The sequence below is a fragment of the Protomyctophum bolini genome (assembly GCF_963924005.1).
Source record: "Protomyctophum bolini genome assembly, chromosome: 13".
Lineage (NCBI taxonomy): Eukaryota > Metazoa > Chordata > Actinopteri > Myctophiformes > Myctophidae > Protomyctophum > Protomyctophum bolini.
The window spans coordinates 23,093,021-23,116,485 of record NC_137874.1 but is presented as its reverse complement, the minus strand read 5'-3'; the positions used below and the strand labels follow the sequence as shown (position 1 = coordinate 23,116,485).

Sequence of the window (23,465 nt, the reverse complement as noted above, 5' to 3'; positions counted from 1 at the left end):
GTTACTTTCCCAGCACTGTTAGGAGACCTATAAAAAAAAGACCACCAAGCATTTCCCAGGCACACCTTGTGGTTAAGTGTCCTGTAAGAAGGATGACATTATGACCTCTCAGTTCTCTGGGTAGAAGAATGTACAACATGTATGCATGTAACAGTTGTCCCCCCCAGTCATACAGTAAGAGAAGAAAGCAGAGTATGTGACAGTGCAGAGACCACAGCTGGGATGATTTCTCGGTGTGGGTAGAATTATCCCATTGAGACCTGACTGAGACCAGATTCAACTAAATCATCACAGTTTTCTGAAATACCTACTGTATGTTTCAGTGGTTCTCTAAACCTATATTTCATGTCAAGGACCCCAAAAATGATATGTAATGATATGTTGTTCCAAGGACTTGTACAAGAAGCAAAGGTATGAGTTAAAACCGAATATATAGTCAAAGATTTCACACACATCTACAAATAGAGCTACTATTTTTCAACAGCTAAAGTTTCAAATAATGGTGACACAGACGTGTTCCAGGGTCTTAATGGTTTATGTTAGTTGGGTACCCTGGCTGGTGGGTCTGTCTGACACATGGCAAGGCTTCAGCATGCGTAATGCATTAGACATCGGTATAAAGGGAGGCAGACAGAGAGGATACTGGGAGGGTGACAAATGTATTCTGGTTGACACAATCTCGTGCATCGGGAGAACAAAAGGTTACAGTGGCAAGCAACCCCCGGGTGTATAATGTGTATTGCTCGCCTTATTCCTACCCCTGAAATAAACGAGTAGCGCTACAGCACATTTTCCGTTTATTATGCACATCGACAAAGGCTTGACATTTATTTACAATGACATATGATTTTTACCATTTAATCATACGGACCCTATTAGCAGCATCCCCCACTCTGTATTCTGGTGGGCAAACAATGCTGTGAAAATAGAATATTGTGTGTGCGCAAAGCGACGCGTTTTGATTGTGTAGATCTGCTCCTTTTTCTATTTTTTTAATCCTGAAAAGTAACAGTTTTGAACATAATGGGTTTCCACCCAACAGAGACATTATTATTTTATTTTATTTTTACCATTGAGCTAATAGCTTGCCTACTTGCTCAGGGGATACATTGAATCTTGACTATCAGGTGAAAATTCATGTCAGATCCGCGACATGAAGATGTTTGAACATCTTCGATATTAGCAACGTACATTTCTTCAGAAAACTGTATATAGAAGACATTTGTAGAATCTTCAGAGGTGTTGCCGATGAAGGCTCTGTTCCATTGTTTGTGCATGTCGGCTCCCTGGAAACACTCTGCTACACCAGTGGGTCTCAAAGTGTCCTTGAGTCGGTTCCAAATGGCCCTGTACGGGTGTGTAACTCTGAGAGTGTACAAATGGAACCAAATGGTCCATTTAGTTCCATTTGTACACTCTCAATGGGAGTCCTTGAAATTAAAAAGTTTGAGAACCACCGCACACTAAATTGAACAGAGCGTGAATCAGTATCATCGGTAACACCTGTGAAGGAAGCAGGCTGCATAGCCCATTCTCTGGGAAACGCTGAGAACCTTTCACCTCAGCCTCGACTGAAGACACAGTGACGGAGATGAGATTTAACAAGCAGAAGCACCTGCTGTATCTCCTTTTGATCCACAAGGAATTATAATCCTACACAAAAAAATATCAAAAGAGAGCTTTAGAATCCAACTGAGAAAAACCATCCACGCTTCAATTGGGAAAGCGCTGCACGATTTCCCTGGCGCCACGCGTGTGCCAAGATCACAGGGCGTGCGGTGTGCTCAGATCATGTGACCCGAGCCTCATTTAGAACGGCTTTTTTCACACACGCACACACAAAAGGGATTTAACCCATTTAGACCTGGGGCCGATTCTACAAAATGTCAAGTTTCAGTCAAGTTTTCTGAAAAAACGTATGTTTTGTCAGTGGTTTTCAAACCTTTTCATGTCAAGGACTCCCATAATTATGTATTACATATAGGCCTAATTATGAATATATTTGGCCCACGTAAGTCCATCTCAAAATATCCCGCTGAAGCATATAGATTTTAGTTAAAAAACGTTTGCATTAAAAATATAGTTGAACAGCCAAAGTATAAAATAAATGATCAAAGTAGGTTAAAAAAACCCAACACAGACGCCTTCCCCGGTGTGAATGGGTTATAATATAACACCACAGGGGATCTGTGGTACACGGAGAAGTGAACACACACGGCTATACTGCAGTACAAAGTGGAGACACGGCGCATAATTCACCATCCCCGAAACTTGACAAAGAGCAATTCCTACTTCCCCCTTCGAGATTTGAGCCTGTCAACAACACAAATGAGGGCGTCGTCACACCAGCGAGCGATGTGTACCTCCGTTCTGTTCCACAGGGAAGGAGGAACAGCGGTACACACACAATACAAGGACTGATCTGATCTCATCTGGGAGCATGCAGGTAGCTTTATCCCCCCCATCTGCAACCCACTCATACGTTCGTCCTTGTTTTAGGCCAACACATCCTGCACCATGTGCAGACAGACATTCTGCCCCCAAACACTCATTCCAGCCCTCGCAGCAGCGAGCAGTGGTGGGAAAAGTACTCACATTTGTTACTTTATGGTAAAAGTTTCAATACTGAAACGTTACAAGAAACAGAGAAACAGTCCAGTATGGTAATCTAAATAAATGTACTTGAGGACAAGTACAGAAGTGTTGTGCTTAAAGTACGTACCAACAGTAGAAAGTACTCACGATGCAGAATGTGCCATTTCAAGTTTTCAAATGTATAAAACATATTTTGAAAATAGCAGATTGCGACGCGTTGTGAGCTTGTAGATCTGCTATTTTCGAATGGCAGAAATGTATATACTGTAGGGCTGAAGTGGTTAATGTATGCTTTGTCATAATAATCAAACTCTACAAATCTAAGTCCTGTAAATTGCAAATACTCATGTAAAGTACACATTGTACTTAAGTGCAGTACTAGATACTTTCCACCACTGCCACTAAATAATAGAAACAGTATAACATTAAAAACATCTCTCACGCCAGGTGTAGACAGGCTTCCTCCCCAAACACTCTTAATTGTTGGCAGTCCCAACAAGCAGCGTGAACTTCAACTAACCTCAGCTAAAACTGAGAGGAGGGAGGGTTCATGCTCATCGTTAGGACCTAAAAACCCCTCATGTGTGCAGTGACTCTGCTGACATAATTGCTTGGACAGTGATGAATGACCAGATAAAATCATGTTTGACATGAAATTTTGCGTCGCTCGAGTATGAATTACACTGAGTGAATATTTATTTTGTACTGATATTTGATGGACATGGTACAAATTACACACATTTGTTATAAACAAAAAAAAAAAGGTTTTGGCCCAGAGCACAAGCCTTGATATCCTCTGAAGCACAAGCTTGACATCAGTGTTGCCATGTCTGCTTATTATATGTGACTTTGGCCTCGTTTTCTCCAAAGTGTCTTGTAAATATTGGTAGTAGTTGTGGGTTGCGGTTTTTTGGGGGCTTGTTTCTATAGTGTAATTGCTTATTTGGGTTTCCTTCCTGATATTGTTTAAAAGGAGAACTCCAGACCAAAACACATGTACCCATGAATCAGCCTACTGTATAATCCTGTCCCAACAATATACATGTTGGCCTTGAATTGTTTCATAGATGCCCCCTACCCCCATTTCCCCCAGCCCTCCCACAGTAAAATGCAGCTAGAATGGAGCTAGTTGTCTTCATTAGTAATGCAGGTATTTTAGTAGCTCCAGAATTAAGACAACTAGCTCCATTCTAGCTGCATTTTACCATGGGAGGGGTGGGGGAAATGGAGAACAGGTGGCATCTACAGTATGAAACAATTCAAGGCCAACCTGTACATGTACTCTACAAGCTCACAACGCGTCGCGACGTGTCACATTGTTATCTTGTAGATCGGCTATTTTCAAATATAGGTTTAAAGTGCTCATGTGGCCTATTATACACTTCTTTAGGCCTTGCTTCCATAGACCTGGCTGCTTATTTCTCTCGCAAAGACCTGGCAACACTGCTTGACATCCCAGAGAGAAAGCACCAATGATTGTTGCAGGGTATTCCATCACATGAATGTTCTGGTGTGGGTTACACACACTATAGTACACACAGCAACATGCACTGGGAATACAAAACAGAGAGAGAGAGAGAGAGAGAGAGAGAGAGAGAGAGAGAGAGAGAGAGAGAGAGAGAGAGAGAGATTGCTTTTGTTATCATGGGCAGACGCGAGGAAAACAAGATATCGTTGCTGTCAGGAGGAAACCACAGGAACTCCATTTTTGAGGTTTTATATTTTTATAAAACCTCAAATTTATTTGGGTGCTGAACACCCTTTAGTCCTGTGTGTCGGTTAAAACAAAATTGAATCAATGAAAAGTAGGAAAAGGTGCTTCGGACAAAACCTCTTAACTCCATTGGAAGCTCAAACTGCTAGCTGCACCACCTCTCCCCCTCTCAACAACACAATTTCCTGAAAAGGGAACATTTTGGAGTTAGGTGGTTAGGAGATTTTCGCAGCCCATGGATACGGCTCTGCAAATTCTACCCTTTCCCTCCCGGGGGCAGCTAACCAGGCCAGGAATTATCTGATCATATTATTGCCGCGATTGGATAAGTCAATGAGGCACAGAGTTCAGGCCACGCGAGAGAAATACAACTCCCAGAGCCCTTTTTATGTAGTGCACAATGTTTCTAAATTGTTTTGCCTCCACAGACAGAATGTAGCGAGGCCACTCTCCAAAAGATCTGGTGTCAAGCTAAAAGCGTTGTAACTCCATACCCTCGTTGACTGTACATCAGCAATGAGGTGAGAAATCGATAATTACGGAGCAAGCCCTCCCACCCCCCCTCCCAACAGCTGTTTTGGCTTAACTGTTGTGGTTTTTGGTTTTCTGATGGGGTCCTCCTACGCGAGCTAGCTGCATCCCTGTCTGGACAGCAAATCCAATTCTACCACTCAAATGGGGCGAGATCACTAATGTTATTGGCACTGGATCAGCATTTCTAAATGACAGGTCTGAGAAAGAAAATAACAACATGACATAAATAGTATGTGATATTTGATATAAATTAATTTTGCTATCATGCCACCAAAATGTGGAATGCCCTCCCACGACCAGCCATCAAAAATTGCGACTTTCTACCTCCTTCAAAACCGCCAGAGCACCTGTCTGCAATTTTGCAACTCTTCTAGCTTGCCAAAATAAATTATTTATCTGTAAATATAATAATAATAATGTAAAGCGCTTTGGATAAAAAAACGCTATATGAAAGCACCATTAAGTCGAGCCTGCAGGTCACGAGGAGAACGGGCCTGTCGTCATCCGTCATCTCCACTTATCAAGGCCAGCCAGGGTGACCCGGGAGAGCTAGTGTCCGTGACAGCGACATGCACTTCCACTTGTTCTGCCTGAGCCTCAGCCTGTATCTGCCGTCGCAAGATTGATTTTGGACAATCTGAGACGTTCTGAGACGTTCCGGAGACAGGAGCTGAGAACGGGAGGTCATCTTAGAAACAAATATCACTGTTGCTGAGAGGATACAAGCTAACAAGAAGAAATGGAAAGAGAAAGCTGTGCCCTGACTTGCTCCACGCCTGACATCTATCTAATCTCTGTCTCTCTGTCTCTCACTCCCAGTGAGCCTCTTCTTTTTATTTTCAGCTGTCTTGGAGGACTTCACACTTGCCGCATATGTCCATTCTCGTTCCTCGCCACTGAAGAGCTCTACTTTACTAGCCTACTTACTTACGCCACATGCTAAAGAGCAGGGCCTGCAGTGCATACTTTACTAGCCTACTTACTTATGCCACATGCTAAAGGGAAGGGCCTGCAGTGCATACTTTACTAGCCTACTTACTTACGCCACATGCTAAAGAGAAGGGCCTGCTATACAGTGCATACTTTACTAGCCTACTTACTTATGCCACATGCTAAAAAGCAGGGCCTGCAGTGCATACTTTACTAGCCTACTTACTTACGCCACATGCTAAAAAGCAGGGCCTGCATGCTATACAGTGTATGCCAGCAGTGACGTAAAAGATAAAGATGAAAAGAACTGATCGGTATGTACAGTATGTGCAATCATTCACTCTGTCGGGTGGTGGAAACCTCATGTCAGTATTGTCTCTGTCGGGGGGGAAACCTCATGTACAAAACTGTTATCTTTCAGGATTCAAATTCAAACACGTCAAAAGTAACAGATCCACGAGCTCGAAATGCGGCGCGAAGCGACAGCAACGATACCAGATAAAGAGGGAAGGATGAGTCTAAACATCACGACCAAAACCCCAGCATACAGTACATGCAGTGGTGGAAAAGCTTGTACTAAATCGTAAAAAAAATCAATCAATACAGCATTGCAGAAATACTCCGTTACAAGTAAAAGTCCGGAATTCATGTACTTAAAGTACCAAAAGTAAAAGTAGGCCTACTCATTATGCAGAACATAGCAGATCTACAAGCAGCATTACACGTTGACATGCAGCGTCAACACCACAGTTTTACACGTTGCTTTCAAAGTAAGAGCTTGTTTGCCATTTGCTGGCCAGCATGTCACACTATTATGGAACTAAACCTGCGATATGCAAAAGAGCCAGCTATATATGACTCATGCTCACGTCAATGCCTTTCTAAATAAATCTAGGACAATATGGATTTGAACCAGGGCCAGCCACTATGGGGCCTGTGACCACCAGGGGGCCCGAGCAAGTCAGTTTTATATTTTTATTTGTATATATTTGTATTACTGCGAGCAGTGCACGGTTATCATACTTAAGTGATATGTAAATGTGAAGTGTATGTAAATAATTTATATTTTTTATTAAAGTTTTTTTTAAATGACTTCAGAAGTTGTTATGAACTTGTGAGGTTTGCCCATGAAACGGCAATCAGAACTCAACCTGATAAACTCACTTGCAATAAAATAACTAAATAAACATCTGGCAGCAAGGTTACTGAATTTAATTAAGTCCTGTGCATAAATTTGTGCTATTTGGAATTGACATTCAACTTCTACACCACTGTAAAACTTTAGGATTGGCATTCGACTAAAACAAAACAAACCTCAGCTTATTAATTAAAAACATTCTCTCTCTCAGCTTGGGGCAAATCGATTTCTGCTTAGGTCCCCAAAAAGGCGTTGTTGTCTGGCCCTAATTTGAATAAAAATAGATGTTTAACTCCTCATTCAGGGCCAGTGTTGGTAGACATATACACAGAACACACAAGTTTTCCAATTACAGCAAGCAACAGCAAGACCTTAAGCCAATTACTAGCTAAAATGTCTGCAGCATGAACAGCGCTGTCGGGAAGAAATCATCTCTTTATTTCTTTGCATAAATTAATGCCCTATACTTCGTTGTACAACTTGTACAACGTTGTACAACAGCCTTGTGTACAAGTAGCCAATGTACAAACTGCGGTTGTAGATCTAGTATTTCCAAACAAAATGTAAAAGTGAAAGTGTCTGCAGGGGTTTATAAATACTGAACCAATGAACGGTATTAAGCGGTATTTTTTTTAACATAGACCTACTATACATGGTAATGTACTGGTTACTTCCCATCACTGGTTAGGCCTATATATATATATCACATCGCTGTCAGGCAGAAACCATGCACTTATCTCCATATTCTAACTTTTTGTGTTTTTTCATAAATTAACACTTCACCCTTCATCTCACTGCAGTGTCACACAAAAGCATCAATAGTAGCAACTAAGCTGGAAACGCGGGCATACTGAAAGGTAACACTGAAAGGTAACAGTTTGTGACAACATGTGAGGTTTCCACGCCGACAGAGACGATGGAATTACAGATTGATGAGTTAATTTACTGATGATAATCACTCTCCACGATCTGTGCGTAGAAGGAGGGTGTGGGAGTCTTCCATAACAATAGACAGGCCCATGTGAGTGAAGATGTGAGTGACATGGTCTCTCTCCTGTGAGGGGATTAGCACACACCGCTACTCACGCGCACACATACACATACACATTACATGCACCGCTTCATCCACGCAGCTACCTAGATCTGTCTTCCAAGAGCTCCGCGCAGCTTCCCAATTGGGTCGTTAAATCATTGTAATCAATATTTTAACCACTTATATGTCATACTTTTTAAAAAGAATAAGAAGAAATAGAGGGCCGGGCCGCTGGCGTAGCGTTCCGGGCACCTAGGCTGCAATGCCAGCCTGACAGTATGTCGTGAGTTCGAATCCCGAATCCCTGACGACCTTTGCTGCGTGTCGCTCCCCATCTCTCTCTCTCTCTGCCCATTTCCTCCTGCCAGCCCAAAATATAAATAAAGAAATGGAGACATAGTGAAAATAGACGATCTATACTCATTATATTGTAGATTGGCTGCTGAGCTTTTCTCTCTCTTCCTCTTTCTCTCTCATTTAACATTTTGCAAAATATTCAGAAAATACGGGAAAAACACATCACGCACGCACACACACACACACGCGCACGCAAACTCTAAATGTTACTGCTGCTGAATTAGTTATATTTTCGCTGGAACCAGACATGAAATATGACGGTCGTAAACAATACAGAGACACCTCCCCGAGACAGTTTGTTTATTTTTGGAGCAGAATTCTGATATGAGAGGATTTTAAGATGACCCTATGTTATTACTGCGGTGAACCAGGGGATGAGCGAGTGACGTCAGGACGTTGGCGCTCTATATTATAGACTTCTTCAACATGTAGAAAAAAGGGACATAACAAGTAATTAATCTAAACAGTCGTCATCAGCAAGTGATGATCTCTGACATTTCCAACCCACAAACAAGTGAGAAGTCCTCTGCACTGTTCAGAGTGGAAGCTCTCTCTCTCTCTCTCTCTCTCTACCCCCTCCAACTGTCTTGGATGAAGAGGTATGCATGCCTAATTAGAGCTTGGCAGCCGGCGATGACCGGCTCCATTACAATGTGGCTACAGCAGTCAGCTGTTGGTGCTTAACATGCATGTCATGTCCAAGACACACACACACACACACACACACACACACACACACACACGCGCACACACACACACACACACACACACACACACACACACACACACACACGCACACATGCACACACTATACGCGCCGGAGCCACTCTGTGGCATTCCTCTCTGCCACATTACCGCACAAATCAACCCATATGATGGAGGGACAGGCACAGATATTAAGCTGGACATGATGCGCCCTGAGACCTTTTTGGGCGTTTGAGATTTGGGAATGTTTATGGACCACTTGGAATGGAACACCATTCATATTCTTGCGGGGGAGAGGGGTGGGGTCATTAGCCAAAAATAGCCGATTTACAAGCTTTGAAGATCGTTTTGTTTTTGCAACGGGTTTGTGTCTCTAGGCGAGTGCATCTGAAAGGAGTTTGTGCCGGGGACAGCTTGTATTACAGAAAAACAATCAAATCTACCAAAAATATAATTTTAATCGATATCTTTTAAATCATTGAGACACTTTGAGAACCAATGCTCAATGGAAGAATAAAACAAAAAACAAAAAAATCTAACATATTATTTGTATAGCACATTTCCAACGATCAAAGTCAAACCAAAGTCCTTCACAGAGTTTTTAACTATAGACAAATTCAGAAACGGGTCTCATGGTCTCAAAATCTGCGGTGTAAACAGCCAGGTCTTCTACAATCTACTAACTAGTGAATGATCAAACGTTACTCTTTTACCTGCTTTTTACTAACATTAACTTTAGAAGATGCCCAGAGCATCAGGATGAACCTGTGTAGTTTATGGCTGCTCCAACAGTAGTGGCAAGTGGCAACATTCAACTTTAGAGACAAACGGAATGTCTAAAAATACACTGCGGTGGCTGAGAACAGAGCCATAGAGTAATGGTTGAGACGAAGCAGTGGAAGGTCCTGAAAGATACATAACGTCAGTCTTACCCAATAGCCAATCTCTCCTGTTGTATGAACACAACGCTGCTGTACTTATACCTCATATTGGGTCAGTAGGCTGACAGGAAATGGGGAGAGATGGGGGAAGACAAGCAGTAAAGGCCGTCGGGATCGGGAGTCGAACCCGTGGCACACTGCCAGACTGGATTACTAGCCAAGGTGCCTGGACCACTGAGCCATGGCCCAGGCCAGGCTGTGTATCTCTAGGCTAACTAACGTACCCACTATACTGTAGTAAATTCTTGCTCCAAGTGGCACACAGAAAGCGTAACACAACAACGGTAGCATCACTTAACACTGTGACAAGCATGGCAAAACAAAGGGTCACACCAGGTAAAAGGAAAGGGGGGGGGGGACCGGGGGTTAAAACAGACCACACTCCTCCAGCCAATCCAAAGGACCGCTAGCTGTCTTGTCAGACATGCTTTCCAGAGAGGGGACCCACACGGAGCAACAGCTTGTATTACAGGTTGGCATGGGGTACCGTATACCAGGGGAGAGTGCCAGTGAGACCACTCCTCCTCCTTGGCGGTGTGTTAATCTCCTTTATTCCAATTGAGTGTTGATCAAATGGTATTTTGTCACAGTCTGTCGTTCCTTCCTGAACACGTCCATGGGAATGTAATAAACAAAGTATCGCCCGACGTCGTTTGCCACTGTAATCCAACCGCGAGGATGGCGGCAACAGCAATGCTCTGGCCCTCGGTTGGACTTTAGTAACCTATTTTTTCACCCGGTGCCAATGCCTACGTTGTAATTCTGGGCGCTACTCTCCCTCTGTCAACCAGTTCCTTTCCCCTCCATCAGGTTAGGGTTAGGGTTAGTATACAGTAGAGACCAGGATTACTACATGTTACTTTTGTGAGTAAAAACTATACATTATAGTTGATGTCGGGCAACAAAAGTAGGAGATCTGCAAGCTCTGCCACTTTTGCTATTTTTTAATTTGAATCCTGAAAGGTAACAGTTTTGGACATAATGAGGTTTTCACCCAGCAGGGATGATTCATGTAATGAATTTTGATCTTAATCTACTGTATACAAAATATTACAAATATTATGTTCCGTTTTCTTTTCCAAATTCTATTCAGAATAATAAACCGTGTTCCTTGCCGTAGGGAAAACTGCAGTGCTTTCTGCAGTCTTTTCCTGGCACGTGCGTGGGTGTGTCAGGCCTTAATCAAATTGACATAGACATGTCAGCTAGCACCGTAAGCTCCCTCACTTCATGTCCTTCACTTGTTCACCACCACAGCTTTGTCAGGATTACGGGGCTGGTGGCGTCAATCCCAGCCCACCATCACTATCACTGGAGTTGTCATCCTCCACTCCAGTTGCTGGTGACTGGGGCTGTCAAGAAGAATGGATCAGTGCCGCTTGAAACATTTTTACAGTACAAGTAACTGAAGCCATTCTTTTTTGGCCACATATGCTCTCAAGTGAGGGTTTTTTGGACTCTAGCGAGGTTGGAATGCAAAAGCTGAAAGAAAGTTTGGAGGTAATGTCGCAGTGAAAGAGTCAAAAGGCAAAAAGGAAAAAGGTATCCCTTCTGGTCTGAATCTCATATTCAGTTCCTTCTGTTAAAGCTGCACATTCCGTACATTTCACGGCCCATACCCAGGATTTGAACCCAGTCCTTGTGAGAAATCACTTAACGTTTTTTTTGGGGGGGGGGGGGGGGGGGGGGGGGCGGGGGCTTGGCATACAGTATACTTTCCCCAATTTAGCAATGGAGAGACTTTTAACTCCCTCTTCCTAAAATAATCTGAATGAAAACTTCAAATACAGGAAACCTGTTGCAGAGTGCCAAGATTTTTGCGAAACGGCTACAGGGAGGGGGGTCATCCATCATCACCTCATTTAGTTAAAACGCTGTTCCCCTCTTTTCTCGCTGACTGTGCGCCCACAACAGAGCTTTTGATGACTATCAATAGTGAAGTGATTAACCTCAAATGAGGCTGGACTGAGAGGCCCTCGCTGTGAGGAACACTCTGTACTGAACTGTACATGCTGCCACATACCCAGAGAGACCTGCATTCATCACAACCCTATGGGTCTCTGTGGAGTTCAGTACTTCTCAAACCTTTTCATTTCAAGGACCCCCCCCCCCCCCCAATAACTCTTGTACAATTAATTTACAATTTAGGAAGAGAACATTTTGTTGACGTCACAAGCGTTGCCAAGTGACAGGAAAGCTACTTCTCAGTATATCTAACAGAGGCTATTCTGGATTCATATAAATCAACGACGAGATTCTCAGCATTGGCACGGGTGGGTTGTTTGACACTATACACACTACAGGATGACAGGTCTACAAATGAACCTGCCATCTCTCCACATAATAACATGTTACAGGTTAGACCACAGGTCCATGTGTTCCCTCCTATAGGAACCCAGAGCGTCCCTGCATGGACCCCACTTTGACAACCACTGATACACTGTAACCCACACTGCTATTATAAATGCCTGGATGCTACAGTTAAAGATGTATAGTACTTAAGTAAATGACTGTACTTAGTTGCGTTACACCACTTATTATAAGGAGGGTAGATAGCTTTACCCTACCTGAGGTAATGACAGTTAAGGTGCCTGCACATGCACTGCTGCGTTTTACAGATTTTTAGCAGCGTTTGGACGTCTTTCATAAAATTCACGCGGAAAGTGGTCCAAACGATACGACCATAACTGCCGTTATTGACCATATAAGCGACCATCTTGCCATATAAGTTAATGGCAGGGTGCTAACTAGCTGCAATTTCCCATTGACAGCCCATACATCCAAACAGAAAAGTCCTATAGTATCTGATTGGATTATACGTCAAACTCACCAACATTGCAGCTGTACGATCTTGATTTATCCTCTTTCTATCTGCAAAGCGTTTCATAAAAATCCACTGTCAACATGTAATGAGCTACTTTCTTTCCTTGTAGGTGATTATTTTTTTGTAAGTTAAGTGTTGCAGTTTGGAAGTGCTCGTTAGATATCACTCAACTGTCCTGCGTACCACCTGTTTTGAATTTGCACGTAATGCAGGAGGCAGCAGTACGTTGCTTTACTGAAAACGACCGCTTCCAATGAACGCTCCATCCTTTGAGTTAAAACTCATTTTAAAACAACATATTTTATAGTTATAAGTGCCTCTACGTGGCTCTGTGTCACATAGTTTTCACTAGTTGTGTTATTCACGTGACTCTGTGTGTTAACACAGAGTCCACAGGCCCTTGAGAGTGTCATGTTTCCACTGTCTAAGGGAAATGAGCAGTGAGGATTTTCGATGGCATCGATTGCATTATTCCAGTTTTCATATTAATCTCCACTGAGGAAATGTTCTGCACATATTATTTGGCCACCGTCTGACCTCAATAAGTCTACGCAATGAGTTTCCTTCTCAGGATGCCATGGCATATTACAGGGCCTGCATTGCAAGGTCAAACCCCAGGCTCCGAATAATTCATGCTGAGCAGGAACTGAGGCCAAGACTTAATTTGGGAGAAAAACTTGGTAAAAAAGAAAGAAAAAGTGAGCACAGGATATAAATATCACAGTAGGAACTTATTTAGCATGGCAGTACAGGCAGTACAGTACAAAATAGTAATAATCTACGGCTGCTACACTAGACAGGTTTCTCAACTTGATTGTGTCTGATTGTGAGTGATCATTGATTCCACTCTGCAATATGCAGTGGTGGGAGTGCTTTTCTCTTAAGTAAAAGTAGCTACACCACAATATTGTACAATTCTTTTAAATGTAGAAAACACAAAATGGGATTTTAACTGGAGTCGACTCGTGACTCATAAAAATGTGTCTGTGACCCACAAATGGGTCCCGACCAGTGGTGTCACGCTCGTAGAACGCAGTACCACGGCGTGGTACCAATGATCTTTTTGACGCGTAGGTGGTTTGACTGGTTTGATGCTCTTTGCCGTGCCACTTAAATAATAATAATCCTTGACTGTAGCAGAGTGCCTTGGACCTCCTCCTGTTTTCTCCTTGTCCAGCCCTCTCCAACGAGCACCTGTTAACAGTTTGCAACTTTGCACAACCGCATGGACCACGGCAGCGCTTCTTCTTTCTATTCAACATCCAATGCTTTTACTCCACTACATCTCAGATCCAAATATTGTACTTTTACTCTGCTACATTTGACAGCTTTAGTTACCAGTTGCTTTGTTGATTTTGATTATTACTACAAGCATACACTACCCACTTCAGCCCTATACATTTCGGCCCTTTGAAAATAGCAGATCTACAAGCTCACAATGTGTCGCGATGCGACACATTGTGGGCTTGTAGATTTGCTGTATTAAAAATATACATGAAAACTTGACAGGGGAAATTCTGCATAAAAGACTACTTTCTACTTTTGGTACTTCAAGTACATTTTTATACCAATACTTTTTGTACTTACTCAAGCAAATCTTGAATTCCAGACATTTACTTAACGGAGTACAACTGCATTGCAGTATTGCTACTTTACTTAAGTAAAACATGCATGTACTTTATCCACCACTGTTCATCATGAGTGGTGATGCAAGCAGACTCTTAGCCAGCATACCAGACGCTCCGATAACACCGTTATGAAGAATTTGGCACAATATGATTCTCTTTGGTCTTTAAATATTCAGCATAAATCATACCTACAGCCGACGCGAGCCATAACTCATGAGGACTGGAATGTATATGCAAATGTAAACACCTGACTTTAAACACTTTAAGCCCCCCGCTTGATATTCTGTGCATTCAATTCTTCAGTCAGTAAAAAGGAACATCACAGGTGCAGCATGGTGACTGCCCCCCCCCCCCCCCCCCCCCCCAAATAAAATAAATAAAATGTTTTAGCAAATTCAACATAAACAAGGCAGAAACCAGGGTGGAACAAGGCAGAAAGAGCCTGCTGGTTAGTCAGTCAGGGACCAATCAGAAGTCTGTCAAATGGTGAATTGGTCCTCACTAATGTTCATTTATAATATGGTACCATAGGATGATTAAACACCTCAACTTCATCTTGGCGTTTAAGCATCCTGTCTGTCATTATTTCTCATTCTTAACAACTACCGCCGCATCATACATTATCCCTACCCTCTTCTTGTGTGCTCATTCCCCCCTGGAAAGAGGAAACTAGGTAAACAAAATCTATCAAATCAAGTGTCAGCTCAGATCAGCCTGAGCAGAAGCAGGTCAAGAAAACATCTATATTGCTGCCTTCTATCAGATTGAATTAGACTCCAAGGTTTACTGCTACAAATTCACTTACAACCACAATCACATCAGTGAGCAACTGTGTGTTTTTATACAGCAAGGCGTATTTTTACGGGAAGGTGCTTTTAGCTAGCACCTTTATTCACTTACTGGTAGGCTGGTTGGTGATGTGCATAAGAGGCTGGTGTGCCCAGTGTTGAGTTTGTTGACATATTTTGCGAGATAAATTTATACTCAAAACAAGTATAAACACTGCTCTGTATCCCCACAGTAAACATGGCTTTATCGTGTTTGTTCAGTAATAGTGTTAACTAGCGCTGTATCCCCACAGTAAACATGGCTATTATAGTGTTTGTTCAGTAATAGTGTTAACTAGTTCTGTATCCCCACAGTAAACATGGCTTTATCATGTTTGTTCAGTAATAGTGTTAACTAGTTCTGTATCCCCACAGTAAACATGACTATTATAGTGTTTGTTCAGTAATAGTGTTAACTAGCGCTGTATCCCCACAGTAAACATGACTATTATAGTGTTTGTTCAGTAATAGTGTTAACTAGTTCTGTATCCCCACAGTAAACATGGCTATTATAGTGTTTGTTCAGTAATAGTGTTAACTAGTTCTGTATCCCCACAGTAAACATGGCTATTATAGTGTTTGTTCAGTAATAGTGTTAACTAGCTCTGTATCCCCACAGTAAACATGGCTTTATTGTGTTTGTTCAGTAATAGCTCTGTATCCCCACAGTAAACATGACTATATCGTGTTTGTTCAGTAATAGTGTTAACTAGCGCTGTATCCCCACAGTAAACATGGCTTTATCGTGTTTGTTCAGTAATAGTGTTAACTAGCGCTGTATCCCCACAGTAAACATGGCTTTATTGTGTTTGTTCAGTAATAGCTCTGTATCCCCACAGTAAACATGACTATATAGTGTTTGTTCAGTAATAGCTCTGTATTCCCACAGTAAACATGACTATATAGTGTTTGTTCAGTAATAGCTCTCTATTCCCACAGTAAACATGACTATTATAGTGTTTGTTCAGTAATAGGGGATACCAATTTAATCCAATCAGGAGAGAGGACTTGTCTCGTACTGATCGATGCAGGCTAAACAATTGAAATTGGAAGTGGTGACACAAATAAATGAGCAGACAAATTTGAAACCTATAAACTGAAGCTGAGAAATGGATACTCTCCCTCTCTCTGACAGGATGGAAGTCGGTAACTCATCTGAAAATATTATTTTTTGTTTACTAAACAGTAAAACTAGAGTTCATAACAGGCCCGAAAATTATGATCTTTCTCCCCATGCCAAAGTGCCAGTGTGCTGTCACCCAGGCAGATATGTTGATCTTACCCCCCATTCCAAAGCGCCAGCGCTCGCCCAACAGTCTGCTGTCACCCAGGCTTCTTGCCCTCAGGCGTCTTACTGGTTTAATCTTGCTTTTTGTCTCCACCAGGCCCAAGGCATGGGGAGAGTATGCTTTGCATATGTTTTGCACTACGTCCGTGTGTGCGTGTGCTTGTGTCCGTCCGTCCGTGTACAGCTAATGTAACGTACAGTACTTAAGTAAATGTATTTAGTTACTTTCCACCACTGCGGAGAGGTCACCGGTTTGTGCCTCGGTCCGCCCGCTCTGTGTCCAAGCATCCCTGAGCAAGTCATAACACCATAACTCCTCTATCCCTATAGGCGGCTTATGGAGACAATGAGTCCCTTGGCACAGGCTTGTTAAAGTCCCCCTCCGGCAAGGCAGCTTCACTGACGCACAGTCAACGACAGCACAATAACTCTGTTCAACTGCAACAGGATGTACAGCAGCACACACATAGAGTGCAGGCACACCTTCGCGTCAAGAGGAGGCAAGAAAACATCTAGTCCAGTCGTCTCCTCCTCGTTTTTAAACAGCTGGTGGATGGAAATGACACTAGTGCGCGGTTTCAACTTGTAGTGTGGGCAAATTAAGTGTTTCTGTTTTTTTGCCCACGCTACAAGTTGAAACCGCGCACTAGACGCCTGGACTAGGCGTTTTCTTGCCGCCTATTGTTGCGGGTCCTTTGAGAACCATAGTCTTACAGCAATGAACATGCATGGCTTTGGAAGCTACACGTGAAGATTTGCGGAAGAAAATCATATCAACATGACAACATTTGAGAACACTAATAGACTTCCAAAAGCGTTCCCTGTGTTGTCATTCTCAGGGTTACTAGGGTTACGAGTTCATTAACTCCACTGACCCCTGGAGGTCAGCCCACCCGTTACACTGTCACGTCAATGCACACATTAGTGAGTGAGTGAGCGATCGAGTGCGACTGTGAGAGATAGTGAATAACCTCTTTCACTTTTCGCTACAATTCTGTCTTTTGTTCTCTCACAAATCAGTTTCCAGCTCTCTTCTGTCGGTCTCAAGGCTGTAGTAGTGTGTTCATACTGTACACCGCCAGCCCAAATCTGGCTTCTTCTGGATCTGAATCATATTGGTTTTTTTTTGTCTCAACAGCAACACTCCACATGGATCCGAATCATAAGATTATTCTATGAAGCAGACTTGAAACAATTCCTGAAATGTGATTCCAGTCGTATTTAGTCTCTTGTCAGGTGGAAAACCTCCTAATTATGTCCAAAACTGTTACTTTTCACTCGACAAAAAAAACATCAAAAGCAGCAGATCCACAATCCTCAAAACGCATTTCGAGCTTGTAGATCTGCTACTTTTGATGCTGAAGAGGTTTTTAGTTCTAAAGATGAGATTTAAAAACAGTACTATGGACAGTTTAGTCCCAAAGATGAGCTTTAACAACAGCGTGGACAGGCAGAATACAAAATGTGTTATTTGAGAAACTAATGGGATCACCTGCAAGCTGTGGCAGAACAGACTAAAGCCTTAGCATAACCTTGCACACAGGTCAGCGTTACGGGGCTATAGACTCTAATTATCAAATAAGGGCAATAGGACTAAACCACCACCAGCAGTCCCGTGACGAAGGAAAAAAATGAAATAAAAACTTTCTTGCCATGACCCCGGGCTGCCCTGTATATCCCTCCAACATAATAATCAATTCTGGCTACCACAGCGCGCCTCGCCGGAATACTAAGGGGCCTGCGCTGACGTGCCAAGTACTGAACAGCGGCAGGCGGACAGCTTGGATAGCCAGGCATGTCCATCTCCCACGGGTCCTGTTGTGTTTACAAAATATGTCCTTAACATGCTAAGGCCGGGGAAGCAGCTTTGTCATTTCAGATTTGAGCTATCAGTGTGTGTCATGATTCTTAAACAATATATAGCAGCTATACAATCTTGTAGATCGGAAATAAAATGCTTTCGTGAAAATCTGCGCAAACCTTTGAATATATCTGGGGTCCCTGGCACAAAATACTTTGAAGATGGGGAGGTCCGCGGGGAGGTCCGCTGTCAAATACCTTTTAGGGGTCCTTGACATAAAACAGTTTGAGCACCACTGATGGTTTTCAAGGAAAACTTTAGGATTTAGAAGACATTATTAGAATCGGCCTCAGGTCTCAATGGGTTAAAAATAAAGACCTTTACCTTTAGCGTGAGGCTGCAGGGTACTTAAGGTATTGTTGTGAGCATCTAATCGCATACGGGAATGAATCACTTCCCCTAAATGTTGTTTCTACGATGCGCTACCTTGTCCTTTCAAGGACATTGGCAATTTGTTTGTGTTTTGCTCCCCTATCTCAGCTCTCCGACGTTAGGTGATTGCTGATGTCTATTTATGTATTGTCTGCCAAAAACACCTCAATCTGAGCTCAATTCCAATACAAAACATTTTTTGGATGGACGTTAGCCCTGGACTTAGCCCTGGATGATGGAAATTGGAAAATAATCAATGACGTCGCCAACGCGGAATCGAAGCGTTGACGGGCAACGATGACGCCAAAAGCCAGTCAATTATATATTAAACATATTAAATTTAACTGGTTCAATCTCACCCTTAGCAGGCCTCAATGCCACAGGACGCCTCCCCCTTATTGTGTTTTCTGTAGGGCTGCAAGTAGTCTCATGTGGCCAGAATGTTGCCTCTCACAATTTTCTAATGCTTCCGGTCATACAGTCTGGAGTACGGTAGCTCTGATCATGAGTCAAATATAAAGCGGATGTTATTGTTATTGTAGAATCTAAGAATAAATGGAAAGAAAAAGATAAGCTCTAAAGATATCTTTTTTTAAATTCATGAACGGAAACGACAGCTTCCTTCCTTACTTATAGTTCCAGACTATATAGCATTCGGAGATTCTGGAATAGTCTCTCATAGTCTTCTCATAGCACGGCACTTGGCGCCACGCTATGAGCTTGTAGATCTGCTATTTTTCAACAGCTAGTGGTTTAAAGCTATATGTGACACAGATGCGTCCTCAGGTCTAAATGGGCTAGAAAAGGCAACACCCAGTAGGAGTACACATGGCCACTGGGTTTTGATAGCGGTATGTTTGCTGTGTTACAATAAAAGGCAAATAAATGTTTCAGGAGATGCTGCAGTGTTATCCTTCACGGTCTGGCAAACCCCAACTGAAACATTGACAGTGGCTAAATTTCCCAAATAACATTCTTCTCAGCAAGTGATCCCGATAAAACTATTGAAAAATAAATAAGAGGAACTGAAAACAGGGGAAGTTAAATAATTTCCCTTCCAGGAGGGCTGAAATAGTTCTTGGAAAACACCAGGAATAGAAGTCACACCTATACACTCCTTATGCAACGCTTGGCACGACTTGGTCTTTGTCAAATTAAATTACGGCAAATTTCTGGATAGAGCCAATAACATAACAGGTCCGTGAAAAACAATAACAGGCAGAATATTCTGAAGCCTGCCCGATGTGTCATCGACAGCATTCTGGACTTCCACCGTTTAAACAAAGAGCTGAACAAACCTTCACCCCTTGCAAAAAGAAAGTACGCCACTCGGAGGGAGCTATAGAGTACTTACTGTACTTTGTCAGCACTTCAGCTGATGTTCTATTTTTAAGCACGGCAGGTAATAGCCTAGGGATTACTTTTTTTGTTTTATAAGAATACCCTTATTTTGCCCCGGGGAGAGGTTTTGAGCGGAGGGAACGAGAATGCAAAATGGCACATGTTGTGTGGCATAATTATTCGAACACGTCTGCAGGCTACGTTATGAACCTGCTTCTCACGGCGCAAACATTATGCTTAATAAAAATCTCTTTGAACACACTTTAGTAGCTAATCCAATTCAGAGTGAATCGAATGCAGGCCTCCGCTGCGGCGTGCAAGACTGTCAATTTAAACTCTGAGCTTCTCAGAGTTAACGTGTCGATTCTGGGTTAGGAATTCTCCAAACCAAATAGAACATCTTTGTTCGACACAGCAAACGTCTTTGCTGTGTCGGGTTGCATAGGAGGCCTTCTATGTTTCACCAGTTTCAATTGAAATTGAACCCTTGTATGTCCAAATACGGTTTCTTTTCAGGAAATAATGGTCAAAAAGGTGGTTCCAATGGATCCAATATAGTTATTGTTTATGTACAAGCTCTTCTTAATATTTTGAATTGGTTCAACATTGATTAAAAAAACCCACAGACAGACTTAAAGGGGAAAACCACTCATTCAACATTTTCAACATTGTCATTAATATACCTTAGAGTTGTTGTGTAGAAGTAATCACATCGCAAAGATGTACCAAAAAGTACATCTTCATGATGTCACTGATCTGTTCTAGACCTCCAGTTCTGTGCTACACAGAAGGAGGAACATTTATATTACTTCCACACAACAACTCTAAGGGATATTAATGACATAGATCAATGTTGAAAATGTTTTCACATTTAACCACTACAAGCTCACGTGTGTGTCAAGTGCAGCTTGCAGAGATCTGCTAAAACAGTTGAAATATGGAGATACAGCCAGGGTATCTGCCCACTATAGCAACGATATAATAATACTATATATCATGGTTCATTGAAAGGTGGAAGGGGAGAAAATGAAGCAGGTCTGTTTTGCCTTCCTTTTTGTTTTTTAGGTTTTTTTTTTTTACAGAAAGCAGGAACCAATGTCTGGAGAGCACATCATCATTACCGGTCTGACAGACTGGCAGAATGGATGGCCCTCTGTTCAACTCAGTTTGGGTCGATGAGTTCGCCTTTCATTTGGTCTCTGAAACTGCAGCGATAATGAACCGGTGAAGCAGAGCAGGGCTTCTGTACACGTGATGCTTAAAGGGGCATGAAACCGCCTCGGCTAATTCTGTAGTTTGTTTTCCAATTCGGGTTAGCAGGTTAAAACATGGCAGGCTAATGAGCAACGCAGCTGCAGCTAAGCAATAATGGGTACATTTTAGGTGTACACAGAGGCCAGATTTTGCGAGAGAAACCAGTAACAAGGTCTATGAAAGTACGCCCAAAAGAACCGACTAGGCGCACACACACGCATGCACACACACGCACACACATAGCGGCAATTTCAAAATAGAAGATCTACCAGCTCACAACGCATGGTAACACACTGTGAGCTGGTAGAACTGGTAGATCTTTGATTTTCAAAATATCTTTAACAAAATGTGAAATATTTAGAAAGTTTTTTAAACATTTTAACAATCTTGTATCTTGCACAAAATGAGGTGGTCCGCCAACAAATACATATAGATTTGGGGCTCCTTGACATATTTAAGAACATTAGGAAGCAAGTCAATGAAAATAGCAGATCTACAAGCTTACAACATGCAGGCTTTGTGGGCTTTATTGACTATTTTCAGCTAAAAAACAATTAGCAGAGCCCTAGGGACTCTGGACAACAGATTCTAAAAGGGGGTTTAAGTGGTTAATGTTGTCTCTCAGCTGCAGTGATAATAAACCACGTATAGCACTGAGGGCTGTTGTACGTGCGCTGCTTCATGCTGTGGTGAGTATTAGCGGTAATGGGTCCATCCCATGAGAGGGGAATAAACGCAGTATGAAGACAATGGAACGAGACAGAGAGAGAAGATATCAAGGGACCAGATCAAAGGATGGTGCGGACGGACTGCGTAGGACGAGAGATGCTACATGAGGATAGCAGCACAGCGCCACAGGTCGCAGGCCAGAAACCACCTATGTCCAAGACTTTTCAGGGTATACCACAAGGTCTTGTTGATACTTTCTTTTTTTCCCCCCCATAAATGAACGTCCTACTTGATCATACTACGGCGTCAACACGAAAGGATCAAAGCTCTACTAGCTCGAAATTGAGCTTGCAGATCTGCTACTTTATTAAAAAAAAGGAGAAAAACAGTCCATATACAAGCTCACAACATGACACATTGCTTGTAGATCAGCTTTTTCTTTGGGCTATTTGTGTTTGTAGGGCATTAATGGAGATACAAGGTTTGCGCCCAACAGTGATGACAGCTAGATAGAGCCCTCGTCTCTCTCTCTGGACTGGAGTGGCAGTATATTCCCTGCAGAGGCTGCAGAGAAGATAACATTTGGTTAGTGAGGTGGGCGAAGGGGGCCTCGGCCCTATAGTCTAACTAACTGCTCATGCAACAAGAGCTCTGCACTGCAGGGGGAATTGGAATTGGACGCGGCACCGGAAATCGGCGAGACGCCGGTCGGTACCCTTAAATCTGCCTCAATCTTTCCAATTGCACGCTGCACTGCTCTGTTCTAAAACACCCATCCTTGCACAGTCACACTGATCCTCAGAGGATTCGCACGCACGCACACAAAAGACACATCTCTCCCCACCGATGAGCGGTTTCGGTATCATCCTCGCCCAGGCCCCTGAATTCAGAGGAACGCGCGCCAAACAGAATCTTCACAGACATACCAGCGGGTAAGTAATGAGGGGATAGGAATGCAATGAGGACACACACACACACACACACACACACACACACACACACACACAACAGCACCACTAAGGATGCGGTCGATGTCTTATAATTGATGGGGAATCCGTCCTGGCGGTTTGAGATAGCACAGTGCTGTTCAGATCGCCGGCAAGTGGCTTGTTAATTCACTTTTCCCTGAGCCCTTCTCGTCTCTGGACCACTCGCTGGTTGTCTGTGACTGTCTGTGAGGCCTCTTGTCTCTGGACCACTCGCTGGTTGTCTGTGACTGTCTGTGAGGCCTGCTATGATTCATACTGGGGCGTTGCACGCGGTGTTGTGTGCACCGATCTATGAGCTACCACGGTTTGTGGGGTAGATGAGGTGGTTTGTGGGGTAGATGAGGTGGTTTGTGGGGTAGATGAGGTGGTTTGTGGGGTAGATGAGGTGGTTTGTGGGGTAGATGAGGTGCACCCCGGGCAAATACTCCATTTCAAGTGAAAGTCGCTCTGACAGATTTGTACTTT

At 42.9% G+C, this 23,465-nt stretch overlaps 2 protein-coding genes across 4 annotated transcripts in view; one reads left to right on the top strand and one right to left on the bottom strand.

Moving 5' to 3' along the window:
• ncam1a (neural cell adhesion molecule 1a) overlaps positions 1-23,465 on the bottom strand; it is a 308,108-nt gene that overhangs the window by 89,338 nt on the left and 195,305 nt on the right. The window lies entirely within an intron of this gene.
• cyb5d2 (cytochrome b5 domain containing 2) overlaps positions 1-23,465 on the top strand; it is a 592,339-nt gene that overhangs the window by 450,077 nt on the left and 118,797 nt on the right. The gene's annotated exons all lie outside the window — the stretch shown is intronic.